The sequence below is a fragment of the Lepidochelys kempii genome, chromosome 14 (assembly GCF_965140285.1).
Source record: "Lepidochelys kempii isolate rLepKem1 chromosome 14, rLepKem1.hap1, whole genome shotgun sequence".
NCBI lineage: Eukaryota > Metazoa > Chordata > Testudines > Cheloniidae > Lepidochelys > Lepidochelys kempii.
The window spans coordinates 36074841-36099250 of NC_136393.1; the positions used below are offsets into that span (position 1 = coordinate 36074841).

Here is a 24410-nt window from a genome sequence, read left to right on the forward strand (position 1 = left end):
CTAGTTCTGGCTAGGCCTTTGGGAATGTGCTGCTATAATATTTGAGGATGTGCAAATATATGAAATGTGAGATCAGTCAATACCAGGATCTTTATATTCAGAATAAAATTGAACTGTATTACACTTGGTTCGAGTTAGACAATTCCATACACTAAGCTCAAGTAAGAATATAAAATAAAAGAACAATTTACACTGGGATTATCAAAGGATCCTAAGGGGGTTAGGGATCTAAATTTCAGTGGGGTTGTGTTACCTAACTCCACTAGGTCCCTTGACAATCCCGGCTGAATGACAAAATATTTGAAAGGATACATTGATTTTGGGTGCCTCAGCCACTGGGGACCCCCATTTGAGACACCAAGATTTTTCAGAGCGCATAGAATTTTCATAACCTGTTGTGTGTTCAAATGGGGTGGGGGGTGGGAAATGATCCGTTCAAGTCATTCTATCTAGGTATGTGAGGTGGCCCTCACCAACATTAACAATGGGACACCTCAAGAAAGAAGAGCTTGTCGATATGGAAAGAAATTATATGAATTTGAAGAAATGTGGGCCCTGTTTCCAGATACTTTTGGATAAAAAATGCTGAAGTAATGCCTGACTTCCATTCCTCTGGACCTCTCTGCTTTCTCCCTCCCACTTCCTGCCCCCGTTCCCCAACTTCATTTTTTTTTTGCCAGTTTGTGTCTTTTTAAAAAATTGTTGTTACCCCCTCCCTTGCAGGCAAGGTTCGTCTGATTTTCTATTGCCTAGTCTTGTAGTTTTGACAAGTTGCAAAGTTGCATAATTGCATATTTTTTTTAGCTAGCCTGTAAAATGTGCGGTGTCGGGCAACATGTATGAGCTGTAACAATTGTTTGTTTCTTCATGAAAATTTTAAAAAAATGAATCACAAAAATAAAATGACAGGACACCTCACAATCACTGCCGGAAGGTAGGAAATTCACATCTCCGTATAACAGAGGCACAGGGTAGATTACGGGGCATGCCCAAATCCACACAGAAAGTCTGTGGTTGAGCAGGGAATTGAATGCAGATGTCCCGCATCATGCTCCAGGTTCTATCACTACACCATCCTTCGGCACCTGAGAGGGTAACACCTCCCCGTTCTCATTAGTTAACCTCCTGTGCTTTCTACAGGCCATGAACTACTGACCTCACAAGCAGAGGGCGAGGATTGAGAAACAGGCATTTATTCACTGTAAGAGCCATTGGATGGCAAACAAGGCAACTGATGACAAAGGGGATGCTGTACTGTTTAATGGCTACCCCGGTAGAGGGTGAGGGATGGGAAAGTGGCAGGTATCCTGTCCTATGGGCACTACGGGGCAGCAGTAATTCTCTAAAATTGCAGCTTTTATGAATATTGACAAAGCAATATTATTGTCATTATTCCTTTGTATTATGGCCAGGCTGTAACAGGACCATCCAGAAACCTGGCCCTGGCCCCATTGTGCTGTGCAATGTACAGACGCAGAGTCAGAGAGTCTTAGGCTTTGTCTACACTAGCACTTTTGTTGGTAAAACTTTTGTCAGTCAGGGGTGTGAAAAATTTACAGTTGGGCTAAGTAAGAAAAATGCTGTTTGAGAACTAATTAGAGTTTGATTTAGGGCTATTTACTCTGTACATTGTGATGTGATGCTGACTTTGAGTTTTCGTGGTTACAAAGCTTTAACAGTTTGAATCTCAGCAGCTACTGTCATTAAAAAATTCTCTGACCCTCCTCATAATTTCCCACAACTGTGAAAATTTAAATCAATACAAATAATAAAAAACGTTTAAAAATAAACATCAATATTATCCAGTTCTACCAAGCCTAGAGACAACACAGAAACAGAAGAAAGAGAGTCAAAGCCTCACAATGTCACAGAAGAGCCAGGCCTTTTTGTTTTTAATTCTGATTACTGCTTTGGGGTGGGGTTTAGTTAGGAAGGATTTGGCTAAATGAAAAGAAGTGAGGGCAGATATGCTGAGGAGAGAGGATTGGGGGCACAGAGAAGGGCAAGAGGTGGAAGCCGTGAAGAAGGAAGATATGAAGGATGTTCTACTGGTTAGGGCATCAGTCTAGCATTTGGGATTAGAACTGGATAAAATGTTTCATTTTAAACAGTTTATTCACCTAAAAATACAGTTTTTGTTGACTGAAACTATCTGACATGAACTTGCCTAATACTTTCGGGAGTGAGAGGGCTGGATTCACAAAGAGACTTAGGGCTTGTTCACAAAATGGCTGGAGGAGAAGAAAGCAGCAGAGGTCTGTGTTTTAGACAACGGTTGCAACACTCACCTGCAATGCTGGAGACCCAGCTTCAAGTTCCTGTGCTGGAGCAGGAATTTAAATGCAAGCCTCCCGCCTCTGAGGGGAGTGCCCTAAACCCCGGGCCATAGAGTGTTCAGTGGTGGATCTCTTTCAGCCTTGCTGTTGAAGCTGTTCCACTTTGCATAAAATACCTCAATAGGCATTAACTCAGGGAGCAAACATGAGAATGACTGTACAGCCCAGTGGTCGGAGCATGCAGCTGGGAGATAGAAGACCTTGACTCAAGTCCCTGCAACAATGAACATGTCATTGTTGATACAAAGTGGGACAGCTTCAACAGAAGAGTCTGAGAGACACCCCCCCGAGCAGCCTGTCGCTAGGGTTAGGGCACTCACCAGGACTGGGATTAGTATCTGGGTCTCGCACATCCCAGGCTAGAACTCAAACCACTGGGCCAAAGGTCATAAAGGCAAGCTGGGCCCCATTCTCCACTGCCCATTTTCTGAATGGAACCTAAAGATCCTTGTGAATCGACCCTTTTAAAAATGCCTGGAAGTCAAATGTTTCCAGTTGAGTGACGTGGTATTTTTAACCCAAAGTGGATTTTCTGTTGCATTTTGGTTTGTTGAAAATTCCAGATTTGGTTCAACCTGCAGCAATTGTCTTTTCTGATTTTTTGGAACTGCCACAGAATCCAAAAATCAGCTGTTTGTTCAGTTCTACTTGGGGTACCTGTGTTCCAGTCCCGCCTCCATCAGAGATCCCCTGTTTGACCATGGACATTTCTATGCTTCAGTTCCCCAGCTGTACAATGGAGAAAACAGGCATTCCGTACCTCACAGGCGTGTTGTGAGGATCTATACATTATAGACTGTGGGTCACCCAGCTACTATGGCAAAGGGGGTCAGATAAGTACCTTTGGGAGAGGCAGGGCTGTCTCATGACCAGGATCCTGAACACACCCAGAGGAGCTGAGATTACTCACCCACACAGCTGGTCTCTGATACTGGACTCATGCCTCTAAATAGGCTATTACTGAACTGACCACTAGGTGGAAGTGGAGCAGAAAGGAGAGTGATGGAATGCCGCAGTGATGGAGATGAAGAGAGACACTCAGGGAGGGGCCGTCTCGCAAGGACTAATGAGAGCTGGACCCTGCCTGCTCAGGTCTCACTCAGCATTGATGGAGGAGGTGGGGAAAGTGATCAGATTTAGCTGAGCCTGACCTAAACGCAGATCTTTTGCGACTTAAGTTGATGCTGTCGGGCTTGTCTATATGAGGAGTGTGACCAGCATACTTATACAGGGACAGTTACACCAGTGTAATGCCCCATCGGGACACCCTTATTCTGGATGAAGCTGGCTTTTCCCCAGTGTAGCTGGCGTCGCTTTCAAAGCAAAATGAGCTGAACCAGAAAATGGGGCTCGGAGTCCAGAATAAGGGTTTCCACATGGGGAGTTTTGCCAGTATTGTGACAGTGGTGTATTTGTACTGGCATTATCCCCCGTGTAGACGAGCCTGTAGGGTCCCCAGCTGAAGCTGGCTTATGGTGGAAGATCCTTGCTCCGTGCACCTGGTCTTGTCCCAGTAAATTGCTGGTGGACTATATGACTGGGCTGCCCTGGGAGTGAATGCACCGGGAGGCCCAGGCTGCGATTACCGTTTGGGCTAGAAGACTCTCCCCAGGAGGAGAGAACTTTGGGCCAAGCAGGCTGATTTCACCAGCCCTGGTGTTTGTGCCGTCTGTGTCGCAAACCCAGCGGCAGCTCCCCGCACTCGGTGGCGGGAAATGCCCCTCAAAAGTAGCATCAGGGGAGACACAACCTTCTCCCTCAGAGGATACAAATCTGAGGAGGCGAGTGTGCTCTGTCAATAGAGAGAGGAGACCATTCTCCAAGGGAGATCTCAGCAACTGCTTGTCTCTTCAGGGCCACGTGAGTCTCTTTACTGAGAGAACCCAATTTCTGGAGAGAAGTGAGAGAGAAGAACCTGACTCCTGGTCATCAACACTGAGAGATCCAAGCTCACCTACTGGAGGCTGAATATCCTGCTGCTGCTGCCAGGCACCGCGACTGAACCTGTCTGTCAGGGGATACCACTAAAGGGTTAATAGGGATACTGCCTGCCTGCTCAGCTGGGACTGAACAGTGGCCCCCCCAACAGCTGCAGAGATAAAAGGGCTGCTCAGCCAATAGGTAAGTTAGCTGCTAGAGAGACTGAAGGACTGCTGAGAGGAGTCCCTTTTGCTTCAGCAACAGATTGGTAAGAAGCTACCTAGGCAATCGGGTTGCTCTCTCTCTCTCTCGCTCGCTCTGCTAAATGATCACTAGAATTGATTGGAAAATGGAAAACCAGTTTCATTAAAAATGTTGACATTTGAAAGTTACTTCCATTAATCAGGAAGAAGTTTGCATTTTTTAAAATCTTTTGGTGATTTTGTTTTTAAACTGTGGTGTGCTAGAAAATATATAGCGTCACTTCCCCTTGCTCTTTTCCATCCTTTATTCCTTTTTCTTTTTGTCACTTGGTAACTTTCTGTCAAGGTTCCTCCCCCACTCTGAACTCTAGGCTACAGATGTGGGGACCTGCATGAAAACCTCCTAAGCTTACTTTTACCAGCTTAGGTTAAAACTTCCCCAAGGTACAAACTATTTTACCCTTTGCCCTTGGACTTCCATAGCCACCACCAAACGTTTATCTGGGTTTATTTTACTAGGAAAGCGTTGTTTGGAAACATCTTCCCCCCCAAAAAAGCCTCCCAACCTTTGCACTCCACTTCCTGGGGAAGATTTGGTAAAAATCCTCACCAATTTGCATAGGTGACCACAGACCCAAACCCTTGGATCTTAAGAACAATGAAAAAAAAAGCATTCAGTTCTTGAAAAGAAGAATTTTAATAAAAGTAACAATAAAAAGAATCACCTCTGTAAAATCAGGATGGTAAATACCTTACAGGGTAATTAGATTCAAAACATAGAGAATCCCTCTGGGCAAAACCTTAAATTACAAAAAGACACACAGACAGAAATATTCATTCTATTCAGCACAGCTTAATTTCTCAGCCATTTAAAGAAATCATAATCTAACGCATATCTAGCTAGATTACTTATTAAATTCTAAGACTCCATTCCTGTTCTGTCCCCGGCAAAAGCATCACACAGACAAACTCTGTCTCTCCCTCCTTCCAGCTTTTGAAAGTATCTTGTCTCCTCATTGATCATTTTGGTCAGGTGCCAGCGAGATTATCCTAGCTTCTTAACCCTTTACAGGTGAAAGGGTTTTTCCTCTGGCCAGGAGGGATTATAAAGGTGTTTACCCTTCCCTTTATATTTATGACACTTTCCAAAACTTCCTCAAACTTTGAAAAATTATCATGTGGCAAAGTAACAGGCTTTCATTTTTCCTTTTATCTCTCTGTAACTCTTTCAAAATTGTGGGGGGAAGAACTAGGAATTGTGAACAAACTTTAGACATTATAGTTGGCATGTTTTCTGAATCCTGTAAGCTTCTATCCCTTGTAAATGTATAACTTTGCTAGTGGAGATTTTAATGGATATTTTTATCATGCTGTTACAGAATCTCACTAAGCAGTTTGAATCAACAATATCTATTGGTAGAGAATTTGAAAAGTTAATCCCTGATTGTGGCAACCAGGGTTCAGACACCTCAAGGAGAGAATAGAAACTTTAAAAACAAGCAGTTAAACCAACCGATTGCATATTGTGGTGTTGTACATAAAAATATGTTGAGTAAGGTTGTTGATAAAATCTTGTAATGCTCTAAACTTAATCACTGAGATATGTATACAGACTGTGGTTATGAGTATGCATATAGGTTCTGAGCACAGGTTATTACAATTTCAGCTCCACCTTGCAGTGGCCATTCTGGTAGAGAGGGGCTGCCCACCCCTCCCCAGATGAGACTAGCTCAAAGCACCTGGCATTGTACAACCCAGGAAAAGACAAATGGTGGACCCTTACACTTAAGGGGAAAACACTGAGACATCCTGGTGATCAAGTAGAGGGCATTTCCCCTGCTCTGACTAACCATGAACCACCCTAGTCTGAGACCAAGCCGTGGGGAGAACAATCTGAAAATCTTGTTGAAGGGGGTTCAAGTGAAATCTCTCCAGTAACTGAGGGACAGTCACTTGGTGGGTGCTGTCTGTGACATGCTGAATCCCCCTACAGTTAGGGAATATGCTGGGAAAGTCTTTTATTAGAAAAGGGATTTTTATCTAATTTGACATTTTAAAGGTTGATGTTGCATCTCTGTTTTTTCTGCATGGCTTGTATGGGTTTGTTTCCCTTGTTATTTCATCTATGTGTAAGCAGAATCAGGATGAGCTCCACCCTGACATCTGGTGGTGAGATGTGGCAAGTTGTGGAGAAGAACTTCAGGGGCTGATCTCCTTTGCGTAGGCACACCCACCCCGCCTAAAATGAGGCCATAGCTGCCCAAATGGTCACTTTGGCTGCTGTGGGATCCCCAGTTTCTCTGTTATTGGGGCAGGAAGAATAAATTGTTGTTACCCTGATTATGGGAATCAAGGACAGTGGAACTGTACTTGGCCTTTTGTTATGATGGGGGGACTCACCATCCACTAAGCAGCACTCGCTAGGCAAGGATCATGGGTTCCAAAACCCAGTGAATAGCAAGAGGCTGGGGTCAGGTATTAATATTTAGTAGTATGGGCCCCCTGGTGAGGGCCTTACATGCTAATTGCACTTCCTCCTCTCTCCACTGTGGAATATCAGAGCTAATGTTGATTCCATTAGGAGTCTACTTCCAAGCTGATGAGCTGAATTCACTTTGGGCTGACGGTGCACCAGCCCTGAGGCTCCCCTACTACAAGCTGAAATCACAAAAGAGCTAAACTGACTAAGAGCTGAAATCACTGAGCGTTGTGTTAAGTGGGGGGGAGCCTGAAGATACATTGCGGAGCAGTTTGTGGGATGGCTGGAGTGGCTTGTGGACCGGCTGGTGGAGCAGTTCATGGGACGGCAGGAGCCGCTTGAGGGAAGCGGAGTGGAGCAGTTCGTGGGGCGGCTGGTGGAGTGGAGCGGCTTGTGGAGCGGAGCAGAGTTAAGCCATATGGAGCTGCGGGGCAGTCAGCTTCAGATCATGTAAGGTGCCCCTTACCTCTTCCCCTGCCCCCCCCCAACTCCACCCAGGTTGGGATGTAAAATTCTGCAGATAAACTTTCGAACTCTGGGGCTGCCCTGATCAGGGACAGAGACTTCTGGGTCATTGGACTTTTTGGACTTTGGGTGATTTTTGGGTTGCTTGGGAAAGGGAAAGGACACGCCCCAATTTGCTTGGGGTGGGTTTTTTGCTCATGGGTTGTGTTATGAATCCTGTTTGTGGTGTTTCCCCAACTTAATGCCACATTGTTTCCCTCCTTTATTAAAAGGCTTTTGCTACACTCAGACTCTGTGTTTGCGAGAGGGGAAGTATTGCCTCTTGGAGGCGCCCAGCGGGGGTGGTATACATTTGTCTCAGGTCACTGGGTGGGGGCTCGAGCCGGTTTTGCATTGAGTTATTGGAATGGATCCCCTAGATATTGAACCCGGCCCTTGTTGCTGCCAACTCTGACGGGCAGAAGGGTTACATATGAATCCACAATTTTTCTATTAAATAAATCTCATGTTTATTTTTACCCCAGCAGGGGTCTCTGTTGTGCAAATTGAGGAAAGCTTAGCTATTAAGAAGGGGGAAAGGTGCCCCTTAATCTCTGGGTTTGCGGGTGTCATTTAAGGGGGCTTACCCTGCAAGGCTGATGGTAGCCAGGACGAGAGCTTTATTCTTATGGGCTGGCTACTGGGGTCAGGGCTCTGCCAGAGCTGGCAAAGCATTAAGGCACCCAAGGTTGCAGGGCAGGCAGGGACAGAACCCCTGACTGGTCTGCGTGATCCCCAAAGTGTCACCATGATGCTCACATAACAGCATAAAAACTGATCTGCATGGTACAGCACAAATGAAATCGAACAAATGCCTGCCTAAAAAGGCTTTGGCGTTCCAGTTTTGGACTGGAAAAAACAGTCAAGGAGGCTGGTTTCTGCTGGGGACGAGTCCAAAACAAACCAATGTTCAGCTGTTTGTCCCTTCTGGCCTTGGAGTCTGACTTCAGCTTGGCTCTCCCACATCCTAGGGAGGCTATAGAGTCACGTTCATACTCCATTCCCGGCGCAATGACTATCTGTTGCCATTCATAATGATGACAATGAATACTCATCGGGCTAGGAAAACTGGGTGAATAACTCTATGGCCTCCTACTTCATCATTAGCCTACATTGTATGAATCCCACCACCTCAGCTTGGGTCCTCAACCCAGCATTTGGGCTGTGACCTCAAGGAGAGGAAGCATTTGAATCAATAGATTAAAGTTTAACAAACGTCATTCTCATTGTACTGTAGAGTTTATCGCTTCCCCCAGATACATCCTATGGCAGACACAGAACAGGGAAATCAAATGTCCATCACAAAATTCATCCTCATGGGATTTGGGAATATCCCCAAACTGCGGGTTTTCTCTTCCTGCTGTTTCTAGCAATCTACTTTGTGATCCTGGCCGGGAACATCCTCATCATTGTGCTGGTTGTGGATGATCAGCACCTTCACACCCTCATGTACTTCTTCCTGGGGAATCTGTCCTGCTTGGAGACCTGCTACACCTCCACCATCCTGCCCTGGATGCTGGCCAGTTTCCTGACTGGGGACAGAACTATTTCTGTCAGTGGTTGCCTCACAATATTATTTGTTTGGTTTCTTTGGAGCGACAGAATGTTCTGTCTTAGCTGCAATGTCTTATGACCGGTATTTAGTAATATGCAAACCACTGCATTATGCAGCCCTTATGAATGGCAGTTTATGCCTCCGGCTAGCAGCTGGTTCTTGGATGTGTGGATTTTTGACTATTCCCATAATAGTAATTCTTGAGTTAGAATTTACTTTCTGTGGTCCCAATGAAATTGATAACTTTTTCTGTGAATCTACACAAATAATAAATCCGTGCTGCAATGACACCTACCAGATGGAGCTTGTTGTTACCATCCTGGCAGCTTTATTCACTATGCCCCCCTTTGCATTAACCCTGACATCCTACATGTGCATCATCACCACCACCCTGTGAATCCCTTCCACCACTGGGAGGCAAAAGGCATTTTCTACCTGCTCCTCTCACCTCATCATGGTGACCATTCACTGTGTATCTGCTACCAAAAACAAACACACTGAGAGACCTGAACAAAGCGTTCTTTGTCTGCTACACAATTCTGATTCCTGTGGCCAATCCCTTCATATACAGCCTGAGAAACCACAAGGTCAAGGAAGCCCTGAAAAAACTGTCAGTAAGTGTCTAGATTTTATGAGAATTCAGAAACTTTAATCCCTTAAGGCAAAATGGTGTAATACTCATGTTATGTGGACCTTATTTCTCAATCAATTTTTGGTGATATGCGCTTATAACATTTTGAGGATGTGCAAAGTTTTGAAAGTATAAGAGGAATCAATACCAGGACTGTTGGAATAAAACTGAGCTGTATTTTACTTGCTGAATGTGGGTAGATATCTCGATTAATTCCATACACTAAAATAACTTAGGGCTAGATCTACGAAGGGACTTTGGTGTTGCAACGAGTAAGTTTTAATGCCATGCCAGCCAGTGGGAACCTCAGCCCTGAGTTCGCAGCCAGGCTCCCTATACGGTGCATGGGGAGAAGTAGGCAGCTAAGAAAGGGATCCCCAGAGATCAGCATGCGGAGCAAGGAGCTGCCTCACCTAGCCAAGAGGAAAAATCAGTTAGAGTGTTGCCTAAGCCCCATCTCTCCCATGGAGTTAGACACTGCCTCTGCTTGGGATTTTCAGCTGGGAACCCCAAGGTGGGAGGGGTGAACCCACCAGGCTGTTGGAGACTCAGGTTCAGTCCCCCCGACTAATACAGAGCAGGGATATGACTGTGGGTTCCCCCACCCCAGGCGAATGTCCTAGCCACTGGACGGCAGAGTCCTCCTCTGGCCCAATGCATGTTTAATTAGTTTTACACAGTGGAACAATGTCCTCAGGAGACTCTGAGGGAGCCCCAGACCTGATTGCCCTCCATGCCAGTGCATGGGGACTCACCCAAGAAGAGGAGAAACCCAAGTTTAAATGGCTCCTCTTCGGGGGGGGGGAGGGAATTGGACCTGTCTCCCCCACGTCCTGGCTGAATGCCCTAGCCACTGGGATCAGGGTTATAATGGAGGCTTCATGTCCCCCAGACACTTTGGTTGGGGATAGGCATGCTGGGAACATGCCTACCGGATTGAGCCCTGTGGGTGAGACAGGCAGGGCCATGTCTAGCTTGAGGCTCCTGTGGGGGTGAGGTCTGAGATGAGTGCCTAGACTGAGGGGGCTGTGCATATGTTCACTGGCAGAGACTGGCTGCTACAGGCCTTTAGTGGCAGAGATTTAGCCACCTATGACATCAGGTGTCAGCTGAGCCGGTGTTTTGAGGCTCTCAGTGGTGCCTAAATGCTGGCCCTAGGCACCTGAGTCCCATTGTAGACCTAGCTCTGAAAACCCAACTTCCGAAGTGATGGATGCTCTTCGGCCCATGGCCTCTCAATGAGATTTGTGTTCCTGTGTCGCCCAGGTTGCTTGAGGCCAGATGTACTTAAAGGTATTGAGGTGCCTAGTGGGATTTTCAAAAGCATCCAGGTGCAGAACATGCCAAAAATGGGTTTAGGCCCCAAGATGCTGCTGAAAGTCCTATTGGCGTCTAAATACATTTTAAAATGTATCAGTGAAATCCTTGCTGATCTTAAGCACAAAAAAGAAGCTTACAAGAAGTGGAAGACTGGACAAATGACCAGGGAAGATGATAAAAATATTGCTCGGGCATGTAGGAGTGAAATCAGGAAGGCGCAATCACACCTGGAGTTGCAGCTAGCAAGAGATGTTAAGAGTAACAAGAAGGGTTTCTTCAGGTATGTTAGCAACAAGAAGAAAGTCAAGGAAAGTGTGGGCCCTTACTGAATGAGGGAGGCAACCTAGTGACAGAGGATGTGGAAAAAGCTAATGTACTCAATGCTTTTTTTGCCTCTGTCTTCACGAACAAGGTCAGCTCCCAGACTACTGCACTAGGCAGCACAGCATGGGGAGGAGGTGACCAGCCCTCTGTGGAGAAAGAAGTGGTTTGGGACTATTTAGAAAAGCTGGACATGCACAAGTCCATGGGGCCGGATGTGCTGCATCCGAAAGTGCTAAAGGAATTGGCGGATGTGATTGCAGAGCCATTGGCCATTATCTTTGAAAACTCATGGCGATCGGGGGAGGTCCCGGAAGACTGGAAAAAGGCTAATGTAGTGCCAATCTTTAAAAAAGGGAAGAAGGAGCATCCGGGAAACTACAGGCCAGTCAGCCTCACCTCAGTCCCTGGAAAAATCATGGAGCAGGTCCCCAAGGAATCAATTCTGAAGCACTTAAAGGAGAGGAAAGTGATCAGGAACAGTCAGCATGGTTTCACCAAGGGCAAGTCATGCCTGACTAATCTAATTGCCTTCTATGACGAGATAACTGGTTCTGTGGATGAAGGGAAAGCAGTGGACATGTTCCTTGATTTTAGCAAAGCTTTTGACACGGTCTCCCACAGTATTCTTGCCAGCAATTTAAAGAAGTATGGGCTGGAAGAATGGACTATAAGGTGGGTAGAAAGTTGGCTAGATTGTCGAGCTCAACGGGTAGTGATCAATGGCTCCATATCTACTTGGCAGCTGGTATCAAGTGGAGTGCCCCAAGGGTCGGTCCTGGGGCCGGTTTTGTTCAATATCTTCATAAATGATCTGGAGAATCGTGTGGACTGCACCCTCAGCAAGTTTGCAGATGACACTAAATTGAGAGGAGAGGTAGATACGCTGGAGGGTAGAGATAGGAGGGTAGAGATAGGATCCAGAGGGACCTAGAGAAATTGGAGGATTGAGCCAAAAGAAATCTGATGAGGTTCAACAAGGACAAGTGCAGAGTCCTGCACTTAGGACGGAAGAATCCCATGCACCACTACAGACTAGGGACCAAATGGCTCGGCAGCAGTTCTGCAGAAAAGGACCTAGGGGTTACAGTGGACGAGAAGCTGGATATGAGTCAACAGTGTGCCCTTGTTGCCAAGAAGGCCAATGGCATTTTGGGATGTATAAGTAGGGCCATTGCCAGCAGATCGAGGGACGTGATTGTTCCCCTCTATTCAACATTGGTGAGGCCTCATCTGGAGTACTGTGTCCAGTTTTGGGCCCCACACTACAAGAAGGAAGTGGAAAAATTGGAAAGAGTCCAGCGGAGGGCAACAAAAATGATTAGGGGACTGGAACACATGAGTTATGAGGAGAGGCTGAGGGAACTGGGATTGTTTAGTCTACGGAAGAGAAGAATGAGGGGGGATTTGATAGCTGCTCTCAACTACCTGAAAGGGGGTTCCAAGGAGGATGGACCTAGACTGTTCTCAGTGGTAGAAAAGGACAGAACAAGGAGTAATGGTCTCAAGTTGCAGTGGGGAAGGTTTAGGTTGGATATTAGGAAAAACTTTTTCACTAGGAGGGTGGTGAAACACTGGAATGCGTTACCTATGGAGGTGGTGGAATCTCCTTCCTTAGAAGTTTTTAAGGTCAGGCTTGACAAAGCCCTGACTGGGATGATTTGATTGGGGATTGGTCCTGCTTTGAGCAGGGGGTTGGACTAGATGACCTCCTAAGGTCCCTTCCAACCCTGATATTCTATGATTCTATGAAAGTCTGGCCCTTGGGCACTTCTGAAAATTTTACTCCTGGTCTTTAACCTCTCCGATGAGAGCGGAGGTAATCATTACGTTTACAGCTTGGTGGCCCATATGAGACCGGGACCTCTGCCAACTGGCCAAGGGCACAGAGTGTGCATAGTTTCATAGGGATCCCCTGGGTTGGATATCTGCACAAGAGCTCACCAGAGGGTGGCATGTGAGGTCTGTACTGACAGCCAATATCACATGGATTGTCATAACTCCTTAAGAATTATCGAGCCAAACATTTCACAAGGATTATGTATCTATACTGAAAATACCATTTTGGGATTAAGCCAGGTGACCAGGAGGTGACACACCTCCAGAAATACTTCCTAACTGTAAGAATGGTGGGACAACGGAACAGACGCCTAGGGAGGTTGTGGAAGCTCCTTTACTAGAGGTTTTCAAAAGGAGGCTGGAGAGCCAGCTGTCTTGAATGGTTTAGACAAAACAAATCCTGCATCTTGGCAGGCGGTTAGACTAGATGACCCTTGTGGTCCCTTTTAACCCTATAGTTTTATACCTCTGAGATATCAGGATGCTTTTCTCCCTGTCCGGCCATTTGTATATTGTACGCCTCACCGTGGAGGCCTCTTTACAGAATGAGCCTGGTGCAAGTTAAGAGATTGCAAAATCGGAGAGAAACAAAACAGCAGGGGGTGTTGAGAGTCCTTCACCTAGGAGACAAGTTAACCGTGTTTGTCTTATGAAAGGAGGGTCACCACTAGCCTGGCTATAAAGCACAGCAAGGATTTTGCGGGAGCAATACTCTACTAGACACACGTATCTTGTTAACTAAGTTTGGGCTCTAGAATACATGTTATGATTTTATTTTATTAAGGTAACCATTTGTTTCCAGTACTTGCTACTACTGGAATCTCTAAGCTTTGCTAAATAAACTTCTATTTGTTTTCACTATAAACATATGTAAGTGCTGTGTGTTAAGCAGAGTGGTGATCCGAGATAGAATGGTTAAGCTAAGGTTTTCTGGTTCTTTGGAAGCAGCAGATCTGTGAATATGGCAAGTGTCCAGTGGATCAGGGGCTGGTCACTCCAGGGGGATGCTCTGTGGCCTTGAGCATTGGTATGTGCCTAATGCTAACTGTAAAGTAACAGCAGGGCCTGCATAAGCCTAGAGAGGAGTGCTTGTCACCCAGGGCTGGTGGAGTTGGGGAGCTGACCCCCGGTAGGTGCAAACAAGTCTTCCTCACACTGAGGGCAGGCGGTGGCGAGGTGCTTCACAGCACTGGGTATTACAGGAAGTGTCACAGCAAAACTGATTAAATTAGTAAGGTTTTTTTTGGTTTTTAACCAAAATGAGTCTCTCACTGAAATGAACGGCTGAAAAAATTTTATTCAAGTTGAATGAAACTTTTTCAATGTGAATTTAAAACATTTCAAGACATTCCCAATTTTTTCCCCCCAAAACTCTTCACCAAATTCAACCTGAATTCCTGAATAGTTTCGCTGCATTTTTTTTTTTTTTGGCAAATTTACCATTCACTGAAAAAATGTCTCCATGCTCTATCTGTGGGCCATGAGTGACTCTACCTGGGTAATTGTCTACCTGAACTCTGTGGGAGAGGGGATGCATAGAACATTTGCTCCCCACTCTCGTAGATTGCGTTGGATACAGGCTGAGTGTAGTGCTACACAGTGGGATATTTGTGGGAACTCCCAGATTGTGAACTTGGGAACCGCTTGAGAGACGAGGACCCTGGGTGGAGGAATGCTCAGAGGGGTAAGGATGCTGGGTGCTCCTTGTCCCAGGTGCTATATAGCTCAGGCCCCAGGTTTCAATGGCATGGCACAGGCTGATGGTGTTGGGAAAGCAATGGAAATGTTATGTTGAATAATGACCCCTTGAGAGGGCTCTGGATTGACATCCCTTCGCTAAGTGGCCGCAATGTGTAACAGTCACTAGGTAGCAACATTGCAACTTTTATACTATTTATGCTGCTACAACGTCTAATGGACCTTAGATGGCAAAGCAGTGTCCCAAAGGAGTGGGGCATCTCTGCTACTGGGACAAGGTGAGAGCTGAGAGTAATGCAAGAGAAAAGGGCACCTATCGCTACGCTTGGCAGAAGTCGGTTTTTATTTGTTTCAATGGATAATATTGATTTAATCCATAAAAATTAAAAAATACTTAAATACATTTTCAGTTGCAGAAAATTATGGGGGATCAGACCGTGGGTGGGTCAGTCAATAGTTATTTAATTACAGAACTTGTTGAGATTCGAAAAGTTAAAGCTTTAAACTGTTAAAACACAAATTTTTAACATCCCATGTCAAAATATACCAAGTAAATATCCTTAAATCAAACTCTAAGTTCTCAAGCAGCATTTTTCGTTCTTTGCCGATCTGTAAATTTCAATGGTCATCCATGGAAATTTTTTTTTATCAGTTTGTGTTGGGTGAAATCAACATTTACCAAGAAAAATCTAATTCTTTGAAGCCGAAGTATAGTTCATCCTTTCCTCCTCTTTACCCTCTACAGAATCCTCCTGGCTCTCACTGATGGCGTCTTATGTCTCGCTCGCGATCTATATTTTCCACAATAGACCCCCCATGTGTATCCCTTACCCAGTGCCGCCACCTAGTGCACAGTATATTGTCTTTATCGTTGGTGCTGCCTGGCTATCTAGCAGCCACAGCACCTCGGCTGAGAACGCTTTTCTGTAGGTGTCCTTTTCTCTTGGCTCTCAATGGGTGCCTGTAACACAACACGGGGGGGTCCTTATTCTCTGCTGCCACCCAGTGGCAGCAAATGTAGAGTGCAGCTGCCCCTTTCCATAGTCCTTATCTTCCACTCTCCTCTAGCAGTCATTACACAGTATAACGGCCTGTTCCCTCTTCCTTATCTCCGGTCATCTAGGGGTATTCCCAGAATAAAATGGTCCTTTCTCCTTTCATTACCCTCTGCTGCTACCCAGTAGCCATTGTATAATACAGTTGTAACTCTGGCCAGGTCTAAACAGAAATGTGTACCAGTATAGTAATGTTGGTTAGGTTTTTTTAATGACATGTCTACCCCAGCAAAATCCCTAGCGTAGACCGGGGTATAACAACAAAAAATGTGCTCTTACTAATATAGCTTATTTCTTTCAGGGAACCCATCTGTATAAGCTCTACAAGCAAAATCTGTCCCACCAACCTTCTTCTAGTTTGTCCTAGATTTCATACCAGAATAACTTTGTCTATTAGGGGGTGTGATTTTTTTTTAACCAATATAATTACACTGGCACAAGCCCTTATACCTGGCAGTTACAGCAACGCAAAGATTCCTTATACCAGGATAGCTCTGGCTACAATTCACCAAAATATCATGATCCAAATTCAGCAGGTAAACTACAGTTCAAGTTGATTCTGACTGTAATGATCCCAGTACGGACTCCTCTTACCTGTTTAAATCTTTGCACATCCGTAAATGTTATAAGCGCACGTGACCAAAGACTGAGCGAGAAGAAAGGGCTACACAGCATCTGACTATCAAAGAGCAAAGCAGCTGCGCTCGTCACCATTTCGTCTTTTTTTTTTAAAGTGAGTTTTCTGAATTCTCAGACAATCTAGACCAGGGTTTCTCAACCTGTGGATTGAGACCAAAAATTGTCACCAGAATGTTTCAAAGGTGGCATGGCAGCTCCTGTCCCACAGGGCTGGCTGGGCTTGTCCCCCTGCTCCAGGCACTGCAAGCTTGGGACAGAGGTGGTGCCAGCCCATTGGGGGCCCTAAGCAGGAATATTTGGGGGACCCCCCACAGCACACATACTAATAACTAATAGGGGCCCCCTTGAGCTGCTCAGGGCCCTAAGCGATTGCTTAGTCTGCTAACGCCTAGTATCAGCTCTGCTCTGGGGTCCCAGCACCACTCAGGTTTGGCCCAGCCATCATGATGGCAGGAGTCCGGGTAGGCCAAATCTGAGTGAGTGGCACTGCACCCCCATGAGCCAGGTCACACCTCTGGTCACACAAATTTGGTCCAGTCAGGGGGCGGGGCCAAATCTGAGCAGCGCTGCAACCCCGGAGGTGGCAATGCCCAGAGCGGAGAGCCCAGCCCAGCCCAGCCCAGCCAGCCCTACAGCACAGAAGCTGCAGAAGCCGCCACTTTGGGTCCTGCCCAGTACTCACCCCAACTCCCCTGGGGGGCAGGACCCAGCCAAAACCACCCCAGGGCCTCCCCCGCAGCCTGTTTACTGGGTCGCGACAGGCCATAAACATTTACAAATGGGTCCGGAGCCCAAAGAGGTTGAGAACCACTGATCTGCACGCTTACTGACCATTTTTCTCAGGGTTTCCTTCATCTTCGTTTCTCAGACTGTACATGAAGGGATTGGCCATGGGAGTCTGAACTGTGTAGCAGACAGAGAACACTTTGCTCAGGTCTCTCAGCGTGTTGGGTTTTGGTAGCAGACACGGTGATTATGGTCTCACGCTGAGGTGAGCGGAGCAAATAGGGCAGCCTTTTGCCTCCCGGTGGTGGAAGGGATTCTCAGGATGGTGGAGATGATTCCCACGTAGGATGCCAGGGCGAATGCAAATGGGGGCAGAGTGAGTAAAGCAGCCAGGATGGTGGTTACAAGCTCTAGCTGGTAGGTGTCACTGCAGCAGAGATTTATTATTTTTGTAGATTCACAGAAGAAATGGCAGGTTTCAGAGTAGCAGCCGTGTTAGTCTGTCTTCGCAAAAAGAAAAGGAGGACTTGTGGCACCTTAGAGACTAACCAATTTATTTGAGCATAAGCTTTTGTGAGCTACAGCTCACTTCATTGGGGCCACAAAGATAATTGTGATGTGAAGGACATTGGTGTGGTGCCAGCCAGAAGCCCACTTATCCAAGACCCACTTGCTAGCTGTAGGCATAAACTGCTATTCATAAGGGCTGCATAGTGCACTGGTTTGCATATTGCTAAATACCGATCATAAGACATAGCAGCTAAGAGAACATTCTGTAGCCTCAAAGAAACTAACAAAATAAAATTGTCATTCAGCCTCTGACAGAAATGGTTCAGTCCCCAGTCAGGAGACTGGCCAGCATCCTGGGCAGGACGGCAGAAATGTAGCAGGTCTCCAAGCAGGACAAGTTCCCCAGGAAGAAGAACATGGGGGTGTGTGAAGATGCTGATCAGTCACAGCTAGCGTAACAATGAAGATGTTCCCAGCCACAGTCACTATGCAGATTGCTAGAAATAGCAGGAAGAGAAGGATCTGCAGCTCTGGGAGATTCCCAAATCCCAGGAGGATGAATTCTGTGATGGACGTTTGATTTCACCCTTCTGTGTCTGCCATGGTCTGTATCTGGGGGAGATAAAATAAACTCTCCAAGATAATGAGGATACAGCATTTGTTAAACTTTAAAAACTATACATTTAAAAGCATTTATAGTCAAATGCCCCCATCGCCTTCTGGCTACCAGCCCAGACATTGGCTCGAGAACACAAACTGGGGCAGTGGCATTCATACAATGGAGGTTGATGCTGAACTACCAGGCTGCAGAATCGTTCTAAGGCTACGTCTACACTGGAATTACTCCGCTGTAGCTGTGCTGCTGTCGTGTAGACACTTACTACAGCGATGGAAGGGGTTCTTCTGTCGATGTAGTAAAATCCACCTCTCCAAGAGGTGGTAGGCAGGTCGACTGCAGAACTCTTCTGGTGACCACAGCGAAGTTTAGGCTGGATTAGTTAAATCAGAGAGGGCATGAAATTTTTCACAGCCCTGAGCAATGTAGTTAGGTGAGTTTAACTTTGTAGTGTAGACCAGCCTTTACTCTCCTTTTCTGGCCACATTACTATTCATTGTCATTATGAAAGACTCTGACAATGGATGGTCATTTGGGCCAAGGACAGCCTGTGAAAGTGACTCTCTAGCCCAGTGGCTAGGGCTGTCACCTAGGGTGTGGGTGAGAAGTCCATGCCCCAATGATGACTTAATTATTTAGTGGAATGGCTCCGAGAGGAGAGATTGAGAACACCCCTTGGCTCAGTGCCTAGGGCATTTGCCTGCAACGTTAGAGATCCCTATTCAAATCTTTTCTCGTATGGCCACAGGGGGAGTGGAACCTGGGTCTCTACACAATGCTGAGCACCTTAGCCACTGGACTAAAGCTTATAAGTGAGCGACTTCAGCCTTCTCCTCCAGCTGGTTTGTGAATCTCTTGCTTTGCCCTTGTCAAAATTCCTGAAATGCAAAACAAAAAAATTTGGGACAAAATTAAGCGTTTCCTCTTGTTGCAACATCTCAGAGACGTTTCCAGTCAAAGGTTCCCGTTTTGGTTTTTTTCAGCTCAACTTTTTTTTCTTTGACTTTTCAGTTCACCGTGTCACTTTCGGTTTGACCACAAACTATACGGATATATATTCTTTTCTGAAATTGCAAGTGAACTGAGAACCCCATGATTTGCCCAGCTCTATCAATGACATTTGAAAGTGTGTGAGCAAAACTGATACAGCAATGTGCTGCTAAGTCAGACTCAGATTTGTGTATAGATCCTGATGCATCTGGTTAAAAACAGATTTAGCCTTGCTCCCCAGAATCGGCTCCAAGGAGCCATCACTCGTGGCTTGTAATGGTTATGTCAGCTCCCCAGGAGGAGTCTGGCAAATGGAGGTGTGCAGATGGGCTTCCCTTCAAAAATTTCCCCTCTTCCCCAGCAGAACCCAATGCTCCATGAATGTGGCTTTGCCAGTCCAAAACCTCACCTCTGAAGCCTTTTTAGGCAGGCATTTGTTTGATTTCATTTGTGTTGTACCATGCAGATCAGTTTTTATGTTGCTATATGATCATCACTAACTTTTGGATTTCTCTGCTAATGGATATTGATTCAATCTGTTCAGTGACATTCTGAAAACTGAACAATAAAATCTCCATTAATATCCACACGAGCAAAGTCGTTCATTTAGAAGGGATATAAACTCACAGGATTCTGAAAATATGCCAGCTATCATGTCTAAGGGTTTGTTTTTTTCACATTTCCTTTTTATCCTTTTTCCTTTTCCCACTCTGAACTTCTGCAACTTTGAAGAAGTTAGAGAGGGAAGAGGAAAAATTCAAGTCTGTTACTTTGCCACTTTTTTGCAACTTTTCAAACTTTGAGGAAGTTTTAGAAAGTCACTGAGGGTATGTCTACACTATGAAATTAAGTCGAATTTATAGAAGTCGGTTTTTTAGAAATCGGTTTTATATATTCGAGTGTGTGTGTCCTCACAGAAAATGCTTTAAGTGCATTAAGTGCATTAACTCGGTGGAGTGCTTCCACAGTACCGAGGCTAGAGTTGACTTCCGGAGTGTTGCACTGTGGGTAGCTATCGCACAGTTCCCGCAGTCTCCACTGGCCATTGGAATTCTGGGTTGAGATCCCAATGCCTGATGAGGCTAAAACATTGTCATGGGTGGTTCTGGTACATATCGTCAGGCCCCCATTCCCTCCCTCCCTCCGTGAAAGCAGCAGCAGACAATCGTTTTGCGCCTTTTTTCTTGAGTTACCTGTGCAGACGCCATACCACGGCAAGCATGGAGCCCACTCAGGTAACCGTCACCGTATGTCTCCTGGGTGCTGGCAGACGTGGTACTGCATTGCTACACAGCAGCAGCAACCCATTGTTTTGTGGCAGCAGATGGTACAGTAGGACTGGTAACCGTCATCGTCATGTCTGAGGTGCTCCTGGTCGCCTCTGTGAGGTCGATCAGGAGCGCCTGGGCAGACATGGGCGCAGGGACTAAATTTGGAGTGACTTGAGCAGGTCATTCTCTTTAGTCCTGCAGTCAGTCCTATTGAACCGTCTTATGGTGAGCGGGCAGGCGATACGGACTGCTAGCAGTCGTACTGTACCATCTTCTGCCGAGCAGCCGTGAGATGTGGATGGCATGCAGTCCTTCTGCACTGTCTGCTGCCAGCCAAAGATGTAAAAGATAGATGGAGTGGATCAAAACAAGAAATAGACCAGATTTGTTTTGTACTCATTTGCTTCCCCCCCTCCCCTGTCTAGGGGACTCATTCTTCTAGGTCACACTGCAGTCACTCACAGAGAAGGTGCAGCGAGGTAAATCTAGCCATGTATCAATCAGAGGCCAGGCTAACCTTCTTGTTCCAATAAGAACGATAACTTAGGTGCACCACTTCTTATTGGAACCCTCCGTGAAGTCCTGCCTGAAATACTCATTGATGTAAAGCCACCCCCTTTGTTGATTTTAATTCCCTGTAAGCCAACCCTATAAGCCATGTCGTCAGTCACCCCTCCCTCCGTCAGAGCAACGGCAGACAATCGTTCCGTGCCTTTTTTCTGTGCGGACGCCATACCAAGGCAAGCATGGAGGCCGCTCAGCTCACTTTGGCAATTAGGAGCACATTAAACACCACACGCATTTTCCAGCAGTATATGCAGCACCAGAACCTGGCAGAGCGATACTGGGCAAGGAGGCGACGTCAGCGCGGTCACATGAGTGATCAGGACATGGACACAGATTTCTCTGAAAGCATGGGCCCTGCCAATGCATGCATCATGGTGCTAATGGGGCAGGTTCATGCTGTGGAACGCCGATTCTGGGCTCGGGAAACAAGCACAGACTGGTGGGACCGCATAGTGTTGCAGGTCTGGGACGATTCCCAGTGGCTGCGAAACTTTCACATGCATAAGGGCACTTTCATGGAACTTTGTGACTTGCTTTCCCCTGCCCTGAAGCGCATGAATACCAAGATGAGAGCAGCCCTCACAGTTGAGAAGTGAGTGGCGATAGCCCTATGGAAGCTTGCAACGCCAGACAGCTACCGGTCAGTTGGGAATCAATCTGGAGTGGGCAAATCTACTGTGGGGGCTGCTGTGATGCAAGTATCCCACGCAATCAAAGATCTGCTGATATCAAGGTTAGTGACCCTGGGAAATGTGCAGGTCATAGTGGATGGCTTTGCTGCAATGGGATTCCCTAACTGTGGTGGGGCCATAGACGGAACCCATATCCCTATCTTGGCACCGGAGCACCAAGCCGCCGAGTACATAAACTGCAAGGGGTACTTTTCAATAGTGCTGCAAGCTCCGGTGGATCACAAGGGACGTTTCACCAACATCAACGTGGGATGGCCGGGAAAGGTACATGACGCTCGCATCTTTATAGAATCATAGAATATCAGGGTTGGAAGGGACCTCAGGAGGTCATCTAGTCCAACCCCCTGCTCAAAAGCAGGACCAATCCCCAATTAAATCATCCCAGCCAGGGCTTTGTCAAGCCTCACCTTAAAAACTTCTAAGGAAGGAGATTCCACCACCTCCCTAGGCAACGCATTCCAGTGTTTCACCACGCTCCTAGTGAAAGTTTTTCCTAATATCCAACCTAAACCTCCCCCACTGCAACTTGAGACCATTACTCCTTGTCCTGTCCTCTTCTACCACTGAGAATAGTCTAGAACCATCCTCTCTGGAACCACCTCTCAGGTAGTTGAAAGCAGCTATCAAATCCCCCCTCATTCTTCTCTTCTGCAGACTAAACAATCCCAGTTCCCTCAGCCTCCCTCATAACTCATGTGTTCCAGACCCCTAATCATTTTTGTTGCCCTTCCCTGGACTCTTTCCAATTTATCCACATCCTTCTTGTAGTGTGGGGCCCAAAACTGGACACAGTACTCCAGATGAGGCCTCACCAATGTCGAATAGAGGGGGACGATCACGTCCCTCGATCTGCTCGCTATGCCCCTACTTATACATCCCAAAATGCCATTTGCCTTCTTGGCAACAAGGGCACACTGCTGACTCATATCCAGCTTCTCGTCCACTGTCACCCCTAGGTCCTTTTCTGCAGAACTGCTGCCTAGCCATTCGGTCCCTAGTCTGTAGCTGTGCATTGGGTTCTTCCGTCTTAAGTGCAGGACCCTGCACTTATCCTTATTGAACCTCATCAGATTTCTTTTGGCCCAATCCTCCAATTTGTCTAAGTCCCTCTGTATCCCATCCCTGCCCTCCAGCGTATCTACCATTCCTCCCAGTTTAGTATCATCCGCAAATTTGCTGAGAGTGCAATCCACACCATCCTCCAGATCATTTATGAAGATATTGAACAAAACCGGCCCCAGGACCGACCCCTGGGGCACTCCACTTGACACCGGCTGCCAACTAGACATGGAGCCATTGATCACTACCCGTTGAGCCCGACAGGTAGTCAGGAGCTATTCAACTACAGGCTGAGCAAGTGCAGAATGGTGGTAGACTGTGCATTTGGATGTTTAAAGGTGCGCTGGCGCAGTTTATTGACTTGCTTAGACCTCAGCGAAACCAATATTCCCACTGTTATTACTGCTTGCTGTGCACTCCACAATATCTGTGAGAGTAAGGGAGAGACATTTATGGTGGGGTGGGAGGCTGAGGCAAATCGCCTGGCTTCTGGTTACACGCAGCCAGACACCAGGACTGTTAGAAGAGCACAGGAGGGCGCAGTACGCATCAGAGAAGCTTTGAAAACCAGTTTCATGACTGGCCAGGCTACGGTGTGCAAGTTCTCTTTGTTTCTCCTGGATGAAACCCCCCGCCCCTTGGTTCACTCTACTTCCCTGTAAGCTAACCAGCGTCCCCTCCTCCCTTCGATCACTGCTTGCAGAGGCAATAAAGTCATTGTTGCTTCACATTCATGCATTCTTTATTCATTCATCACACAAATAGGGGGATGACTACCAAGGTAGCCCAGGAGGGATGGTGGAGGAGAGAAGGAAAATGCCACACAGCACTTTAAAAGTTTACAACTTTAAAATTTATTGAATGCTTCTGGTTTTTGGGCAATCCTCTGTGGTGGAGTGGCTGGTTGGCCAGAGGCCCCCCCACCGCGTTTTTGGGCTTCTGGGTGTGGAGGCTATGGAACTTGGGAAGGAGGGCGGTTGGTTACACAGTGGCTGTAGTGGAAACTGTGCTGCAGGTGCCTTTGCTGCAGCTCAGCCATACACTGGAGCATACTGGTTTGATCCTCCAGCAGCCTCAGCATTGAATCCTGCCTCCTCTTATCATGCTGCCGCCACATTTGAGCTTCAGCCCTCTCTTCAGCCCGCCACTTACACTCTTCAGCCCGCCACCTCTCCTCCCGGTCATTTTGTGCTTTCCTGCACTCTGACATTATTTGCCTCCACGCATTCGTCTGTGCTCTGTCAGTGTGGGAGGACAGCATGAGCTCGGAGAACATTTCATCACGAGTGCAATTTTTTTTCTTTCTAATCTTCTCTAGCCTCTGGGAAGGAGAAGATCCTGTGATCATTGAAACACATGCAGCTGGTGGAGAAAAAAAAAGGGACAACGGTATTTAAAAAGACACATTTTATAAAACAGTGGCTACACTCTTTCAGGGTAAACCTTGCTGTTAACATTACATACATAGCACATGTGCTT

At 46.5% G+C, this 24410-nt stretch overlaps 1 pseudogene; it reads left to right on the forward strand.

Moving 5' to 3' along the window:
- The first annotated feature begins 8707 nt into the window (after positions 1–8707).
- LOC140898140 (olfactory receptor 10A7-like) lies at positions 8708–10903 on the forward strand (annotated as a pseudogene).
- The last annotated feature ends 13507 nt before the right edge of the window (positions 10904–24410 follow it).